Genomic DNA, 18,627 nt, shown 5'->3' with positions numbered 1-18,627 from the left:
TGTTCCCAGGGAAGAGTTAACGGTCAGCCAACTCCTTCATATGCTGCAGGACAAGACTCTGCAAGGGGAACAATCTGAACACGAGCTTCAATCTTCAGGGGGAACGAGTTCGGAGCTCTCAAAAGTCACGGAGATAGCTGAGGTGGCAACACAAATTTTACAAGGATGCCAAAAGTACGTTGAATCACGTCAAGGTGAACAGAAGAATGTGGAAACCGCTACTGCAGTAGAAGGGTTAAATAGCCTGATAACGCAATTACTGATGGAAAGGAAGGTATTGAGCTCACAAATGAGGTCCGTCGTGAAGGAATGGCAGATAACCCAGGAAGAGCAGGATGAATATGAATGCCTGAAGAAGGCTTTTCAAGAAAGATGTTTAGGGAAGGAACCACCGTCAGCTAACGTCCAGACGGGTGAGGAGGAAGAAGAAGTCTCTCTAGCAGGCCTAACTCAGGACGAACCCGAATATTACCATGTCCTGTTGAGTGACACTGAATATTACGAGGATGTGGTCTGCCCAGCTTGTGATGAAAACTCTCAAAGTGCTGAAATCCGGATGAAGCACTTAAGGTCTAAGGAACATAGAGAATTGGTGGCGCTACAGCTGGCAGCCGAGAAAGGAGCTCCGAGAGTTTCAAAAAGGCAGAAAAGAAAAAGAAGAAGCAGAAGATAATAACTGTCTAAAATATTAGCACTTCTACCATTCCAGGCGGGACATTACGAAAGGAGCTAAATCAGTTGGAAAACTGGAAAATGTCAAGACAGCCAGTTGGTTGTAAAAGTCCGCACTGCTGGTTCAACAGGACGAAAGTTCAAGCTGTTGCGTCAAGAAAAAGGCTATGGAGGAGTCACGCTAGCCAGGTGAACTGGCTACACCAAAGAAATGTTGTTCGGAACGAGTCAAGATCAGAGACTGAATCTATGAACTGTTTCCGCAGAGACTGAACCTGTGAACTGTTTCCACCGAGATTATATTTGTAAATTGTTTTATATGACATTGACTCCACCGAGATTATATCTGTAATTTGTTTTATAGGAAGTTGAAGATATGTATGTTTAACGGGGACTCTGTAAGTAATAAGCTAAAAAAGGAGGATTGTAGTGTATGTACCCGTCTATCTTTAAGGGAACTATTGAATGTAACCGTTCACCTTTAAGGGAACTACTTTAGGTGTGGCACTATTTGTTTGGCTTCTGTATACTGTAATACCGATAGTGACCACACCAGTATATAAGTGTTGTAGCAGGATTGCTGGGGCAGATTCGCCCAGACCTTCGAATAGTAAAGACCTGTTTGTTTGTTACTTCTGAAGTCTGTGTATTTATTAACTGCACAACCCACAGACTTTACACTTGCCACCAGGGATTGCAGGACCACCTCAGGAGGAGGAAGAGGGTGAGGAGGAGGAGGCCGAGGAGGAAGTGGAAGACGAGGAGGAGGAGAAGGAGGAACAGGAGCGAGGGAGAAGGCAGCCACTCAATCAGCCTTCTGGAAGGGCGGTCCGTGACCGCCTCATCAGACTGCGGTTCCAGTAAATTAAGCCCCAGCTCCCTGTTGCTCACCACATCCCCATCATTCCATCCCTGTCACAGGCCATATCACAGTGCAAAGCTGAAATGAGAGACACCACAAAATCATCCAAAGCCAATTAATAAATTTATCAATAATCAGTGAACACATATTTACAACAATGATGTAGTGGCGCTTCTTAGTTTCCAAACAGGCAGCCACTGAGCTGTGGGGTTTTTAACAACGAGTAGACGCGTGTCGAAATAAAACGTTCCCAAACGTAGCTTTGTCTTTTAAACTGTTTACTATAACACTTAACAAACGGAATTACAAAGCAAACACGTATAAACGAACACGGTCAAAAACTGTACTGCTCCAAACCTCACAACTTCTGCCTCCTTCAACCACGTGCAGTTTAAACTGTAAAATGGCTGCACCCATGTGTGGCTTAGGGACTGTTCCATTGTGGCAAGAATGAAGGGGGTGTCTCGGACTATACTACTGGAGCAAGAAAATAGGGGGTTTCTTAATACAATAAGTCGGTCAGGTAAATTAACTGTATTATGCCATTTAACCACTATTTTAAAGTATTTTCTTAAGCTTTTATGGCTCTTACATTCCGGCCCCTAATTGACTAGGCACATGAAGCATATCAATTACTCAAACATTAAGAGTCATAAACTAATGAGTTCAACATATTTACAATATAAGTGTCCACTTTTTTCGTTCGGGAACCTTTCACGCTGCTTCTTGTAGCAGGCAGAGCTTTGTGATCGGTCTTTCCAGGGTACTGGTCTTGGTTTGCAAACAAACGTGACGAACGATGCCTCTGGAGTCTGGCATGGTCTTAATTATTTTTCCCATCAACCAAGAATTTCTAGGGGCTGAATCATCCACAATTAAGACAATGTCCCCGACAATGAAGTTCCTCTTTATTTTGGACCATTTTTGACGCTCCTGTAGCAGAGGTAAGTATTCTCTTGTCCATCTGGTCCAGAAAAGGTCTGACATATACTGAACTTGCCTCCACTTCCGACGGGCATACAGATCTTCCTTTTTGAAGACTCCCGGGGGCATGGCTGGCTGTGTTTTCAACAACAACAGGTGGTTCGGAGTCAGGGCTTCGAGGTCATTGTGATCATCTGATATCTTAGTTATCGGTCGGTCATTAATGATGGCTTCGACCTCGCACAGAACGGTTTGGAGTCCCTCGTCGTCAAGCGCTTGCTGCTTCAGTACAGAACTGAGTAGTTTTCTTACGGTGCGTATCTGTCTTTCCCAGACACCTCCGTGGTGGGATGCAGCCGGAGGATTGAAGATCCACTTAATTCCTGTTTGGATCATGGCTTCCTGTATTTTAAGCTGATTCCAACCTTCAATAGCTTCCGTAGTTCTCTCTCCGCTCCGACGAAATTAGTGCCATTATCAGAACGCATAATGGACACCTGTCCTCTTCTACAGACAAAGCGCCGCAAGGCGTTAATACAGGAATCAGTGTCAAGCGTGTGTGCCACCTCAATATGAACAGCTCTGATGGTCAAACAAGTGAAAAGCACACCATATCTCTTGACAAGGCTCCGTCCTCGTTTTACCTCGAAAGGCCCGAAATAGTCCACCCCTACGTTTGTAAATGGGGGCTTGTCTGGTAACAAACGGTCTTCAGGCAGGTCTGCCATTTTCTGCTCCCCAGCTCTAGCGTGTAACCGTCTGCAAACAATGCATTCAGAGAGTATTTTTCTTATTACGGAATTAGCTCCTGGAATCCAGTATCTTTGTCTTAGCTTCGCAAGCACGTGATTCCTCCCACTGTGTTCAATACTCTGGTGTATATGCTGAAGAATGAGGGTAGCAACCCAGAGGTCCTTAGAAAGGATAGCAGGATGCTTGGCCTCCTCTGGCATAGCAGATTTGTTTAGTCTCCCTCCCACCCTCAGTACTCCATCTTGCAGTGTAGGGTCCAGCTTGCAGATATGACTACCTTTCTTGATTGGAGTATTTCGCTGTAGAGCTTCGATTTCTTCTGGGTATCTTTGTCTTTGACTGAAGCGAACTATCTCCTTCTCAGCCTTGGCCAAATCCTCCACGGTCAATGAATTCTTGCCCAATGTGGTCTTGTGATGATGCGTATACTGCTGTAGAAGCATTCTCTGCTTATCAGGGTTACTTTCAGACTGACTGATAGTGGCTCGGTACTCTTTTCTCTTACCGCTCAGGTGTAGCAGCAACTCTTTCAACCTTAGAAACCATGCAACTGCTTTCCTCAACTGGTGCCATCCTGAGAAATGGTTAACAAGCTTGTTCACTGTGTCAAAGTTCTCTTTCGTATTTATGAGATTTACTGTGACTGATCTCTTGACTTCGACGTCATCTTCAGCAATCTGACTTGGCATATCTGGTCTTTCTGGCCATGATCTCTCTGTTTCCAGCAGATAACTTGGGCCTTGTAGCCAAGTTTCACTCCTCATGAAGTTTTCAGCCTTCAATCCTCGTGAGGCTTGATCTGCTGGGTTTAATGAGGTGTTTACGTACCTCCATTGAGATGGTTGTGTAGCTTCTCTAATGGATGAGATTCTGTTTGCTACGAAGATCTTGAAGCGTATCTTCTCATTCTCTATATACTTCAGCACCGTCATGCTATCCGTCCAGAAGACAGATTCTTCTAATGGGAGCTGTAGCTCTTTCCGCATCACCTGGTCAACTTTAACTGCAACAACCGCTGCCGTCAGTTCCAGTCTCGGGATGGTGACCTGCTTCAGCGGAGCCACCCTGGATTTCCCCATGAGGAAGGCACAATGTTTCTGGCCCTGTTGATTTGTCAGCAAGAGGTAAGTAGCCGTGCCATAGCCGTCCTCACTGGCGTCCGAGAAATGATGTAGTTGAGCCGTCTTTGTAACTCCAAAACTCGCGGGCTTGATGCATCTACTGACGTTGAAGCTAGAAAGTTGTTGCAAATCTGTCAACCATCTGTGCCATCTCTGAGCTTGACCTTCTGGGATATCTTCATCCCATCCTCTCTTGTCTCTACACAGCTCTCGTAGCATCAGCTTCACCGGCAGAATGAGTGGTGCCAGGAATCCAAGAGGGTTGTAGATGGAACTGACCACGGAGAGAATCCCTCGTCTTGTGGATGGTCTTTCGTTCACCATTATCCTGAAGTTGAACGTGTCTGACTCGATGCACCATTGTACACCAAGAGCTCTCTCGATAGGAAGGACATCGTGGCTCAGGTCCAGATCTTTGACTTCAGTGGCTCTTTCCTTTTCTGGGATAGAAGCTAGAACTGCTCTGCTGTTGCTTATCCACTTAGTCAGATGGAATCCTCCATTCGAACACAGAGTTCTAAGGTCTCTTGACAGTGCGATGGCATCGTCTTCTGTTGACACGGACTTCAGACAGTCGTCGACATAAAAGTTTCTGAAGATTGTCTCCACAGCCTCTGATGGTGCTTTGCCTTTGCCATCTTCTGCAGTTTTTCTGAGAGCGTAGCTTGCACAGCTGGGAGATGATGTGGCTCCGAACAAGTGTACGGCCATTCTACATTCCACCATCGCTTGACTAACGTCGCCATCTGGCCACCAAAGGAAGCGCAGAAGATCAGCATCTTCATCAGGGATTCTAACTTGGTAAAACATTGATTCTATGTCTGCCATCATGGCAACGAGCTCTTGTCTAAACCTAGTCAAGACGCCAATGAGGGTATTAGTAAGATCAGGACCTTGAAGCAGCTGGTCATTCAGTGAAGTTCCTCTGAATGAGGCGGCGCAGTCAAACACTACACGGATCTTTTTCTTCTTTGGGTGATACATCCCGTGATGAGGAATGTACCAGACCCTTCCATCGTCTCTGTTCAACTGTTCCTCGGGCACCTTTAGAGCATAGCCTTTTGCTATGATGTTTCTCATGAAGTCTTTGTAGTCTTCGTGAAAGTCGGGGTTCTTGTTCAGCTTTCTCTTTAGACTGATGGCGCGTTGCTCTGCTATGCAGCGATTGTTCGGCATCTTCACGGTCTGTCTTCTCAGTGGCAAACCAATGTGATAGTGGCCATCAATGAACTGTGTAGACCTTGTCATCAAACCCATGAACTGATGGTCTTCTTGTGACATCTCTGTCTTTTCCTCACAGCTGCGTTCTGAGAAGTCTGCGTTGAACTGTTGTATCAACAGCTCTTCAATGCTTGCGATAGAGATGCGATTAACTGTGACGTTTTGTCATTCCTCCTTGTTCGACTTGTGGCCATCATCTCTCCTTACCGGTCCATTGACTACCCATCCAAGGGCTGTCCTGACGGCGTAGGGTCCGTCATCCTTGCTGTTTATCACCTGCCATGGCTCCATAGTTTTGTAGGCATTGGTTCCAATTAATAGGCCAATTTCTGCTTCAATGTATGGGAGACGCACCTTTTCTAGGTAAGGCCATCTATCCACATCCTTCTGCAGGGCTAGGTTCCCCATTCTAACAGGAATCTCCCTCTGTGTGAAAACATTAGGCAGGTCTATGAAGTCCTTCTCTTCAAGTCCACACACTTCTAGGTCTGACAGGTTATAACTTTGCATTGACTTCTCATGACCCATGGTGCGTAATAGGATTTCTGTTCTTCTGCCTCTAACGTTCAGCTGTCGCATGAGTGATTCTGTGCAGAACGTTGCTGAGCTACCTGGATCCATGAAGGCGTAAGTCTCCACAAGCTTCTCGCTCCTCTTAGACTTGATCTTTACTGGTACGATGGCAAGAATACAGTCACTGTCACCGGCCCCAGTGAGTCCACAAGTCTCTGGTTCTAGCGACACCAGAGCACTTGAGACAACCTTCTCGTCGGTATTGTTTTCTTCACTCTTCTTAGAGACTTGTTCTTCTTTATGGATATGCAGCAGACTGGGATGTTTCCGAGTGCACTCTCTGCATGTTGTTCTTTGCTTACAGTTTCTACTCAGGTGCCCCTGAGAGAGACATCCAAAGCATAGGCCGTTGCACTTCAGGAATTCGATTCTGTCCTTATGTGGCTGTGCTTTGATGTCGCTGCAGAAATCCAATGTATGATTCTTCTGGCAGAATAAGCATGGCTTCTGAAAGGCATTAGCAGACGTCACTGTGCTGCTCTTTTTGGGAGATGAGTTCTGGGGCCTTTCTTCCTCGGCCTGGGTGACGATAGTTGCAAAGCTGCTTCCCCTGGAACCACCTTTCCTGAGAGTCTTTGATTCAACAGGCTTGGCTTTCACTCTTCCATCGGTGGTTGGGCTGACATCTTGGATGTTTCCAAACAATGGGTCCCTAGCAATTTTAGCCTGTTTGTCTATGAAGTTCACTAAGTCTGCAAACCTGGCTCTACTTTTCCGTCTCTCTATTATCTCAAAGGCTGCTCTTCTCCATTGTTCTCTCATCCTGTAAGGAAGCTTAGAGATGATGATTCTCATAGTCGTAGGATTGTCCATCTCTTCCATGAATTCAACATCCTCCATGGTGTTGCGACATCCTATGAGGAAAAGAACATATGCGTTCAATGCCTCTCCGTCCTCCAATCTGATCTGTGGCCACTTGGTAGCCTTTTCGATATATGCAGTGGCTATCTTCAGCTCATTACCATAGTGCTCCTGCAGCAACTTCCTGGCTTCTATGTATCCCCGGTCCGGTCTCATGTGTTCACAGCTTCTGACCAGGTCTTGTGGCTTACCACTGGTGTACTGTCCCAGGTAGTACAACTTATCACTGCTGCTCTCTGTTTTGGAGTCAATGGCTTGTTCAAAGGATCTGATGAAGGGCTTATACTTGAGTGGGTCGCCTTGGAACACTGGTATGTCTCTTTGAGGGAGTCGAAACAGATTCTGTTGTTTTACAAGCATCTCTGTAATTTCGTTCTGACGTTGCATCACTCGGTATAGGCTTCTCCCTGTGTCTTCAGGCCTCTGGTGGTCATCAGCAGGGTCTAGTCTAGACCGTCTGACGTCTGGGGTAGCATCACGTGCTCCTGTTAGTGGAGAGGCCACTCTTCCACGCTATAATGCCAGGGGATTGCCTTCGGGCTCTGTTGTAACTCTTGAAGGTGCCCTGGATCCAACTCTATGTGACGACGTTGACTGGCAGTGGCTCCCGCCGTCCCGTGAGTCTTCATAATCTTCGTACGCACTCAACCTGGCGTCTGAGACCTCGATAGCTGTTTTTATCTCCAGCTGTTCTTTCTTTGCCTGCACCTGGGCCCGTTGGGCCTGCAGTTGGGCCTCTTGGACCTGCAGTTGGGCCTCTTCCCGTTCAAGAGCTTGCTTCTCCGCTAAAGATGCTGCGCGCGCCATCAACGCCGCCCGTTCGGCCTCCGCTCTCATGCGTCACGACGAGCTTGTGGTAGAAGCGACTGACCTGCGTCCAGAAACAGAGCTACCTTCTTTTCGATTTTTGCTCGGTCTGGCGGAAGTCTCTGAAATGCTATCGTCTGGTCCGACTTCATCGTCAACTTTATCTTTCTCTGCTGTATCAGCGTCTTGACGAATCTTTAACATCCACTGTTCCGTGGCCTTGATATAGTCCTTAATGCTGGTTGATTTAAGATCAAACCAGTTGTGCTGATCAGCGTTTCCCTCTTCTTCAGGCAGAAGTGCTAATACATCTTCATTGAGTACATTAAATTCTTCATGCAGCTTGGAGAAATCGTAATACATCATGTCTTCAGCTTTCTTAATATTAGCATTATCTTCCATGAGACGATCGATTATCTTCATTTTTCCAGTTATCTGAGCTAATTTAGCCTTCCTTGCACCTATGCTTCTATGTAACTTCTCTTCCATTGCCTTTGGGGTGAGCTTTATTTCCCTCTTTTGGCCAGCAATCTTTCTGGCTGATGGAAGCTCCTGGCTCTGTAAGGCCTCGGCCATTTTACCCGCAGCTCTTATTTAGCTTCTCAATAGAATGAACAAAGCAAGTAGCAGTCACTGTACCTTCGCTTTCTTATATTGTCGTCTGGCTCCGTGACCATTCGGGTATACGTTCGCCGACGATTCCGTCCCTTCCTTCTTAGGGAGCAAGTTTTTGACTAATGTAGTGGCGCTTCTTAGTTTCCAAACAGGCAGCCACTGAGCTGTGGGGTTTTTAACAACGAGTAGACGCGTGTCGAAATAAAACGTTCCCAAACGTAGCTTTGTCTTTTAAACTGTTTACTATAACACTTAACAAACGGAATTACAAAGCAAACACGTATAAACGAACATGGTCAAAAACTGTACTGCTCCAAACCTCACAGCTTCTGCCTCCTTCAACCACGTGCAGTTTAAACTGTAAAATGGCTGCACCCATGTGTGGCTTAGGGACTGTTCCATTGTGGCAAGAATGAAGGGGGTGTCTCGGACTATACTACTGGAGCAAGAAAATAGGGGGTTTCTTAATACAATAAGTCGGTCAGGTAAATTAACTGTATTATGCCATTTAACCACTATTTTAAAGTATTTTCTTAAGCTTTTATGGCTCTTACAAATGATATTAACTATTCACCCTTCTGCAGTCCCTTAGTGCCTCTTATTACTGTGCCTTTGCCTACTCTAGTGCTCCTACGAAGTGTTGGCCCAGTGGCTGCAGCAGGGCTGGTGGAAGGCTGCTGAGTGTCCATGCGAGAGACTTCAGATGGCCTTGCAGGACGTCCTCTTCCAGCTCTGGGCTTGGAAGGCCCGGCTGTAGACCGCACCACCTCAGCGTGGGCTGCAGCAGTCTGGACTGGCTGGATGACAGGAAGCGACAAGGGCAATGGCGGAGTGGCAGTGGTGGGAGCAGGAATGCTGTCATCCTGAGAGAGGACAGCAGCTTCTTGCTCCACTGACCCACTGCCACTACCTGGGGCAGCTCCTCAGCATCACTACCAATCTGGAGCACAGATGAATGGCCTGCAGAGACACTGTGAAAGCCCTGGTCGATGGTGGTTGACCCAGCCATGATGGCAGCGTCAGAGCTTGCGAAGCATCAAGCTGAGACTGCATGAGAGTAGTCTGAGAATCAATGGCCCAAGCATAGACTGCAATACAGCACTAAGACATTGCGTAGCTTCTGTCTGTGCTGCAACGGAAGCTGTGACATTGCCCCTCACATGCATCATGAGGTCTGGGTCACCACCATCTCTCTGGGAGTCCACCATCCTTTACAGACTGCAAATGAGGGGCTCCATGGTGTGCGCATAGCCTTGTGCAATGTTGGAGGTGGACTCCTCCATGCTCCTTACCATTGCCGAGAGGCTCTCAGGCACCCTTGCCATTGCACCTATCATCTTCATGTGCCTGCCCATCACCCTTCTTCTAAAGGCCTCCCCATCGAGGTCCTCAACTGAGTCCTGTGCAGCAGAACTCGCGTCCGAACTCGCCCTCCAGGGAGCTGGCCCCCGAGCTACCCTTTCCCCTGGCCTTGCTGCAGCCCGCTCATTCCCTGTGCATCACCCTGTGCATATCCCACTACTATACTAGCCTAAAGAACACATAGTGCCAGTATCTGAGCTGGTGCCTGCGGATGAGAGATGCAGTGATGTGGTGTGTTCTTCCTCCTCCTCTTCTTCCGCTTCGCTCTCTATGGTGCCCTCAGGGACAGGCTGCTCAGCTGCTTGCTCATTATCTCAAAGCATAAAGGCACAAGAGTCGGGTTAGGATGAGGGGAGGGGGGCAGGAAGGGAGAAAGGCACGCATACAGCATGATTAGCTGGAAAGTGGGAAAGGCTTGTGGGGTGAGGGGGAAGTGGGGTTTGAGAAGAACGAATAGCGATGACCAAAGCTTTGTTGTCCCCAAGGGGGTCCACGTCGCAGGTGGCCACGGCGCCCACCACCTGGTGCCCAATAATCTGTAGCATTCTATACTCCAGTGCAAACAGTGGTTCGGTGTCAGGTTGTCCCCCGCCTGTGCGCTCCTGCTCCCTCCTGTTGTGAGTGACCTTGGCCTGCAAGAGAAAGGAAAGTGTGTGAGTGAGTGTGAAGCAATGTGTTTGGGTGATGTGCCTGCCACAGTTGAATAGCTGTCATTGTGTGCAAGGTGTGAGATGTGGGTGTGCGTGTTGGTAGGTGGAGATTGTTGGAGGAGGTGTGGTGCTTTGGGCAGTGTGTGCAGACTGAGGTTCAGATGGTGGTATGTAGCATTTGTTGAAGCATTGACTCACCCTGACCACCCAAGTGAGGTCATTAAATTTCTTCCTGCACTGTGTGTGGGTCCTGGGGACCACAGTGCTGCCCGAGACCTCCCTCCACATAGAGCATAAGTCTTGCGGCGAGGGCCTCCTGCCACTTTCTGCAGCACCGCCTTCCGTCTCTCCACAATGAACACCAACGCCTCCAATGCTTGGTCACAGAATCTGCGAGCTCTCTCCCTGGGCCGTTGGTCTGCCATAATGACACCTCTTCTGTGGTCCGGTTCCTTCTCCTTGGCCTTTTGCTGCTTGCTGAGACAGCTGCAGAACCAGCAATGCTGAGAATGAGGTCCTGCAGCGTGATTGAACCTCCCCTTTAAGAACTGGAAAGAGCCTGTGGCAATGATGACTTGCGATTAGACTGCACCTGAAATTGCTTAGCACCATGAGTCTAACACCACTGAGCTAGGTCATTGATTTAGCGCTCCCATCCTTTCTTTGAGCGATGACACTGAATTTTGCATGCAGCATGATTCATTAGCGCCTGGCGCTAAATCTCAAACTTTTCAGAAATTAGCGCCCACTCCTGGGCTATAATGAATTTCCCCCCCAAAATCTATAATAGAACGTATAATTCTGAAAAAAATCACTAAGCTTACTCATATTCTCAGCAATATCATCTTAAGATGCTTTCAGCTTGCAGCCATGCAGGGCACTCTCTCTTGGGAATTCACCATTCCAGTGCCGGGATATTTTACCTCGGGTTTCATTCACCCACTTGAGGCCTTCTTTCAAGCTCTTTCTCATATTATATAATTTCTCTTTGGCTCAGTGTGGAGTTTTCCAGCATTTCTGTGTCCACTTGATTGGCACCCTATCTACCACCTTAAACATTCACTCCCTCCACCACCGGCATCCCGTGGCTGCAGTGTGTACCATCTACAAGATGCATTGCCAAGGCTTCTTCGGCAGCACTTCCCAAACCCGTGACCTCTTCCACCTAGAAGGACAAGGGCAGCAGGCGCATGGGAACACCACCACCTCCAAGTTCCCCACCATCCTGACTTAGAAGTATATCGCCGATCCTTCATCATCACTGGGTCAAAATCCTGGCACTCCCTGCCTAACAGCACTGTGGGAGTACCTTCACCACACGGACTACAGCGGTTCAAGAAGGCGGCTCACCACTACCTTCTCAAGGGCAATTAGGGATGGGCAATAAATGCTGGCCTTGCCAGTGACGCCCACGTCCCATAAACAAATAAAAAAGATCTATAACATTGTGTGTCTGAGTGTAACACTTTTATGGCTTCCGTGCATGCACAGCATGTCTTGCTTTTGGCCCAACATCAATATTTTTCCAATTATTTTGATGTTTGTCAGCCTACTCTAGACAGCCTTGATGGTTGATGGCCCACTCTGTGCCCCGTAGGGTTATTATGGCTTGTTCTGGTGCTCTGCAGTATTTCCACCCAGCCTATCCCACACAACGGTGACTTCTTGTGCATCACAATACATACACTCCCCACCCCACCTGAGAAACATGTGATCTCCTGTGAGAGGTAAAAAACCAGATATAAACCCAGGGTGGCCGGGGGGGGGGAGAAAATCTGGAAAATTCCACTCCGACCCTCTTAGGCGATCAAAACTATTCCAGAAAAGCACTCTGGCCCTGATTAATGTCGTTCAGTACCTACCTTTTGTACAAGGTGCTCTCCACCCCAGCCAGAAACTCATCCAGCTCTCGCTTGAAGCAATTAAAACGTATTCTTCTGAATTACTGGGAGTTCCTCCAGAATTATATTACTACACTCTGCACTGCATTTTATAATGCTCCTGGCTGGCACCAGAAAGCAGTATACAGACCCTCTGATTTACTGTGAATCCAAGTTGTCAAACAGCTCATAAAATGTGAAATGCTTCCCTGACAACCTAACCTGCTCCAGAGATACAATCTTAGACACCGAGCCCAGATTGTGAGAATGGTCGGCCGCCAAATCCAAGAGCAATTTGGGAGCACCAGGAACGTAATGAGACAGAATCAGGGTGTCCGTGCGAAATGGTACTCTAGGTACTGTGAGGAAGGAATGTGTCGATCTGTTAGAGTCCCACAGATAAGAGGACAGTTTGTAATCAAAACAGAAAATTGAACCCACTTCATTCCATTAGAGTCTGGGCAGCTGAAAAGTCCTGCACAATTTGCATTAAAACACAGCAAATGCCAGCTCTGATGATGATGGACAGTCGGTTGCGTTCACTCTTGCCGTTTATTTAGGATGATTAATTATAAGAACGTGTAGAAATTTACAAAATGACTGCATCAGAATAACAGAATAAAATGAAGCAGAGGAGCTATGTTGCCAGTGTTACAACCTGAAAGAACTCCCCTTCCCACAGCACCTCCCCATGCAAGTGCAGGAGATGCAACACCTGCCCTTTCACCTCCTCCCTTCCCACCGTCCAGAGCCCCAAACACTCCTTCCAGGTGAAACAGCGATTTACTTGTACTTCTTTCAATTTAGTGTACTGTATTCGCTGCTCACGTTGTGGTCTTCTCTACATTGGGGAGAACAAACCCAGATTGGGTGATCGCTTTGCGGGACACCTCCATTGCTGAACAGTCCGCAAGCGTGATCCTGAGCTTCCGGTTGCTTGTCATTTTAATTCTCCGTCCCACTCCCACTCTGACCTCTCTGTCTTCGACCTCTTACACTTTTCCAATGAAGCTCTACGGATGCTCGAGGAACAGCACCTCATCTTTCGATTAGGCACTTAACAACCTTCCTGACTTAACATTTGAGTTCAACAATTTCTAGATCATAACCACTGCTCCCATTTTTTCGGACAGCAGGTGCTAGTCATGGTTCTGCTGCTGCCACTTACAGCTCCTCTAGACCCATCTTTTGTTTCTTTACTTGTCCCATTACCACTCCCTTTTGCCTTGCGCCATCTTCCCTTTTGTCATTTAATCACTAACTTATTCCAGTTCTGACAAAAGGTCATCGACCTGAAACGTTGACTCTGTTTCTCTCTCCACAGATGCTGCCTGACCTACTGAGTATTTCCAGCATTTTCTGTTTTTATTTTAAGGTTGCCCGCTCACCATGCATTGTGTAAAGGCCAATAACAGTGTCATATGGAAGCTGTTCTCCATCTGAATGGGAATTGGACATCTTTACATGACTTGTATGAGGGTCTTCCACAACATCTCTCTGTATCTGCCCTCACCCCGACACCAGCCCATTAATTATGCACGACAGTCTCCCGGTGGGATTCCCGACATCTAGAGGGAGCCCGCCAGTGCAAAGAAAGAATCTCTGGCTGCCGCTGGGAGGGTGCTGCAGCACCAGAAGTTCCAGGAAGAGACCTTAGAGGCATCCTGAAAAGCCGAAACCAAGATACACTGAAGGTCTCGGCACTGAACAGGTAAGCCATCGGTGACAGAATGGAGCAGAGGAGGTTGCTACAAAGTTCTCTACCTCCTAGGACAGTTACTGCCACTTCCTGGGGCCCATCAATCGCTTCCCTAAGGGGACCCTGGAATGCTGTGGTAACACAAGCGGAAAGAAGGAATATCTACTGATCGTGGGCCCAGCCCCACAATTAATTGTATGTGATGGGCAGTGGAGGAATGGGCAGCAGTGGGCCCATTGGGGTTGGGTTGTGGGGGCGGGGGGGAGAGAAATTCTGGTCAGGGCAGCAGTCCTCACCGTCCCATGTTTCTGCTATTCCCACCAAGATTCCACCTGATTTCTGGCTGATTGAAGAGGTAAATCCCCCCACACGATCTATCTGTGAAATGTCAGGTGCGTTACCATCTCTTCCATTTGTTAATTCTGCTTTCCCCGCAACTTACTCATATCATAGTGCCCATGTGTATTAGCGGATATTGAAATGAGCATGAGTCCCATAGGACCCAGGACCTCCATAGTCTTTCAGGGGAGAGCGTTATATTTTGGAACAATCAGGAGTGGGAACCTTAGTCAACATTGTACCAGGGACAATGAGGTCAATAGTAGCTGACCCCTCTCACCACCAGGTGAGATTGATTAATTCAATGCAAACCTAGAATGTAGTCTGCTTGGCTCAGTCCCACAGTACACAGTGAATTGACCCACCATGAGATGAATATGTCTCTCTCTAAAGAAAAGTGAAGCAACAGAACCAACCAGACTCCCTCCCCTAAAACTCAGGTAGGTATGGGACCAGACATGAGTAATTTGTCAGCTTTTGTTTGGCAGTCTGCTTCAGCCTGACTGACAACGACTTATCAGCAGAACTTCCTGACGAGGCGATAATTTGGTTTAGTTGTTCGTGTTCTCTACTCGGAGCCAGCAGGTTATAGTTTCAAGCCTGACTGTAGGACTTGATCATGTAACCGAGGATGACACGTCAGTGTAGTACTGCATTGTCGAAGTGACATCCTTCAGATCGGATGCTAAAACGAGGGTCTACCTATCAAGTGGACATTAAAGATCTCACGGCACTACTCGAAGAATAGCAGAGTGATTTCCCAGTGTCCGAGCCAACATTTCTCCCTCAATTAAAACCACCAGAAGCAGATTAAGTAGTATTTCATCCCATTTATGTTTTATGGGATCTTGCTGTGCACAAAATGCTTCATGCATTTGCCTACTCAACAACAGTCATTGCATCTAAAAGTGTTTTATGAAATGCTTTGACATGTTTCTGAGTGATGTGATGAGGTGCTATATGAACACAAGTCTTTGCCATTGGAGGGAGGCACAGGTAGACACTGTGCTCACCAAGCGGACTCAAATTGTGGCTTAAATAAAAACAGAAATTGCTGGAAACACTCAGCAGATCAGGCAGCATCTGTGGAGAGAGAAACAGAGTTAACCTTTCAGGTCGATGACCTTTCATCAGAACTGTGGCTTGAAGTACAATTGTATTACAGATGCCTGCAGAGGACATCCACGTGTTTGCTAGTTCCTAGAAATTTATAGTTTCTCGACAGCAGAAAGTACATGCTCCCTATGGGCAACCATACTGTAAACTCATGCATATCTCATATTCACATTTCCCGTATTCTGAAAGAAAATATAGGTAAACGTCGACTCGTGCTGAACCTGCCTCCAGTGATGGCTTAGTGAATAAATGTATTGTGCAATGTGACGCTGAGAAATTCTCGAGTTCAGTCAATGCAGCTGCAGACAGTTGGTTCCAAAGTTCCTTGGGCTCTGGAGGGAGAGGGGGGAGGAGGGAGGGGGAGGGGGGGAGGGGAGTAGGGGAGAGGGAGGGGGGAGAGGAGGTGGGGAGGAGTGGGGGAGGGGAGGAGAGGGGAGTGGGGGAAGGTGGAGGGGAGAGAGGGAGAGGTGGTGGTGGGGGAGACGCAGATGAAGGTCAGGGTTGACAGTCCTAATCATTATTCAGTGACGTTGCTCTGGGTGTGGACATAGGGTGAGGACAGTGTTGAGCTTGTCTCTAATTCTCCCTATAATTGCATAGCTTGCCGATACTCACATTAAGAATGGCTACTTGGATGTGAACTCCCAAAGAGGGGTCCTGTACACCAGAGTGAGCGGGAGCATTCAAGAAAGGAGGTAAGAAAGGGAAACAAAATGTCGGTTCCTGCAGTCCTTGCAACCACCCCCCTTCCTCCATAGACCTGCCATTTCTTACGTAGGTTTGTTGAGTTTTCCCTAGTTTTCCCTCTCTTCACAGTCTTGTTGTATGATGCAGTTTTCAAATCCATCTCCATTATACCTTTGTGTGGTGGGCTCATACTTTACAGGCACAAAGCCCCACACACCTCCAACTCATTCCATTTACTCAATCCTCTCTACGAAGCAGCACAGAAATGCACACAACAATCTTTCTTCATTACAACGAGCATCAGTGGCATATACCAGCCATCCACCACCTCAGTTAACAATAAAATGCAATATGTATAGGTCAGCCTTGCCCATGCACTTCAGAGTAACACAATAATAACAAATTTGTGGCATACAGCTTTCAAAGTGACATTTCTTATAAAAGATAATAAAAATGTGCTTTCCATTTCAAGGGATATGGAACCCATTTGAGTTTATATAATGGGCATCTTGAGCTCTTTGATTGAAAATGCTGACACTTTTTATTGAAGAGGATTCCAATCCTATAATTACTTCAAGGACAGACACAGCGAAGGTGCTCCTGTTCTGTGTGCTGTCAAAAGCTTTCATGCTGTAATGTCAGAGCGGACAGTCTTGCTGTCCCGCATTATCCTAAAGCAGCACTATTCTCTGCTAGATACTTTCAAAAATTAGTTATTCATTTCTCCACATCAAATTATGTGTTGCTCTTGTGATGAAAACAGAGCTGGTGCAGTTAAGAAAAGGCTGAGCAGATCAAAGCACAGCATCAAAAGGATACAGTTTAGTCATCAGTGCTGCACTTCATCTGATTTAAGTAGAATCTGGGAATGAACGACCTTGCTCATCTCAGTTCTACAGAAATTGTATACAGAACAGACTCGGGGACAGATACATGGGTCACACTGCCCATATACTGAGCACAAACACTGGATCACACTGCCCATACACTGAGCACAAACTGGGACACACTGCTCATATACTGAGCACAAACACTGGGTCACACTGCCCATATACAGAGCACAAACACTGGGTAACACTGCCCATATACAGAGCACAAACACTGGGTCACACTGCTCATATACAGAGCACAAACACTGGGTCACACTGCCCATATACAGAGCACAAACACTGGGTCACACTGCTCATATACTGAGCACAAACACTGGGTCACACTGCTCATATACAGAGCACAAACACTGGGTCACACTGCTCATATACAGAGCACAAACACTGGGTCACACTGCTCATATACTGAGCACAAACACTGGGTAACACTGCCCATATACAGAGCACAAACACTGGGTCACACTGCTCATATACAGAGCACAAACACTGGGTCACACTGCCCATATACTGCGCACAAACACTGGGTCACAATGCCCATATACAGAGCCCAAACACTGGGTCACACTGCCCATATACAGAGCACAAACACTAGGTCACACTGCCCATATATAGAGCACAAACACTGCGTCACACTGCTCATATACAGAGCACAAACACAGGGTCACACTGCTCATATACTGAGCACAAACACTGGGTCACACTGCTCATATACTGAGCACAAACACTGGGTCACACTGCTCATATACTGAGCACAAACACTGGGTCACATTGCTCATATACTGAGCACAAACACTGGGTCACACTGCTCATATACTGAGCACCAACACTGGGTCACACTGCTCATATACTGAGCACAAAGACTGGGTCACACTGCCCATATACTGAGCACAAACACTGGGTCACACTGCTCATATACTGAGCACAAACACTGGGTCACACTGTCCATATACTGAGCACAAACACTGGGTCACACTGCCCATATACTGAGCACAAACAGTGGGTCACACTGCTCATATACTGAGCACAAACACTGGGTCACACTGCCCATATACTGAGCACAAACACTGGATCACACTGCCCATATACTGAGCACAAACACTGGGTCACACTGCCCATATACTGAGCACAAACACTGGGACACACTGCTCATATACTGAGCACAAACACTGGGTCACACTGCTCATATATTGAGCACAAACACTCGGTCACACTGCTCATATACAGAGCACAAACATTGGGTCACACTGCCCATATACTGAGCACAAACACTGGGTCACACTGCTCATATACTGAGCACAAACACTGGGTCACACTGCTCATATACAGAGCACAAACACTGGGTCAAACTGCCATATACTGAGCATAAACACTGGGTCACACTGCTCATATACTGAGCACAAACACTGGGTCACACTGCCCATATACTGAGCACAAACACTGGGTCACACTGCTCATATACTGAGCACAAACACTGGGACACACTGCCAGTATACTGAGCACAAACACTGGATCACACTGCTCATATACTGAGCACAAACACTGGGTCACAAGGCTCATATACTGAACACAAACACTGGGGCACACTGCCCATATACAGA

Source organism: Somniosus microcephalus, chromosome 11 (genome assembly GCF_052327205.1).
Source record: "Somniosus microcephalus isolate GS21.2 chromosome 11, FLI_Smic_1.0, whole genome shotgun sequence".
Lineage (NCBI taxonomy): Eukaryota > Metazoa > Chordata > Chondrichthyes > Squaliformes > Somniosidae > Somniosus > Somniosus microcephalus.
The sequence above is the reverse complement of the archived record's forward strand: the minus strand, read 5'-3'. Positions refer to the sequence as shown.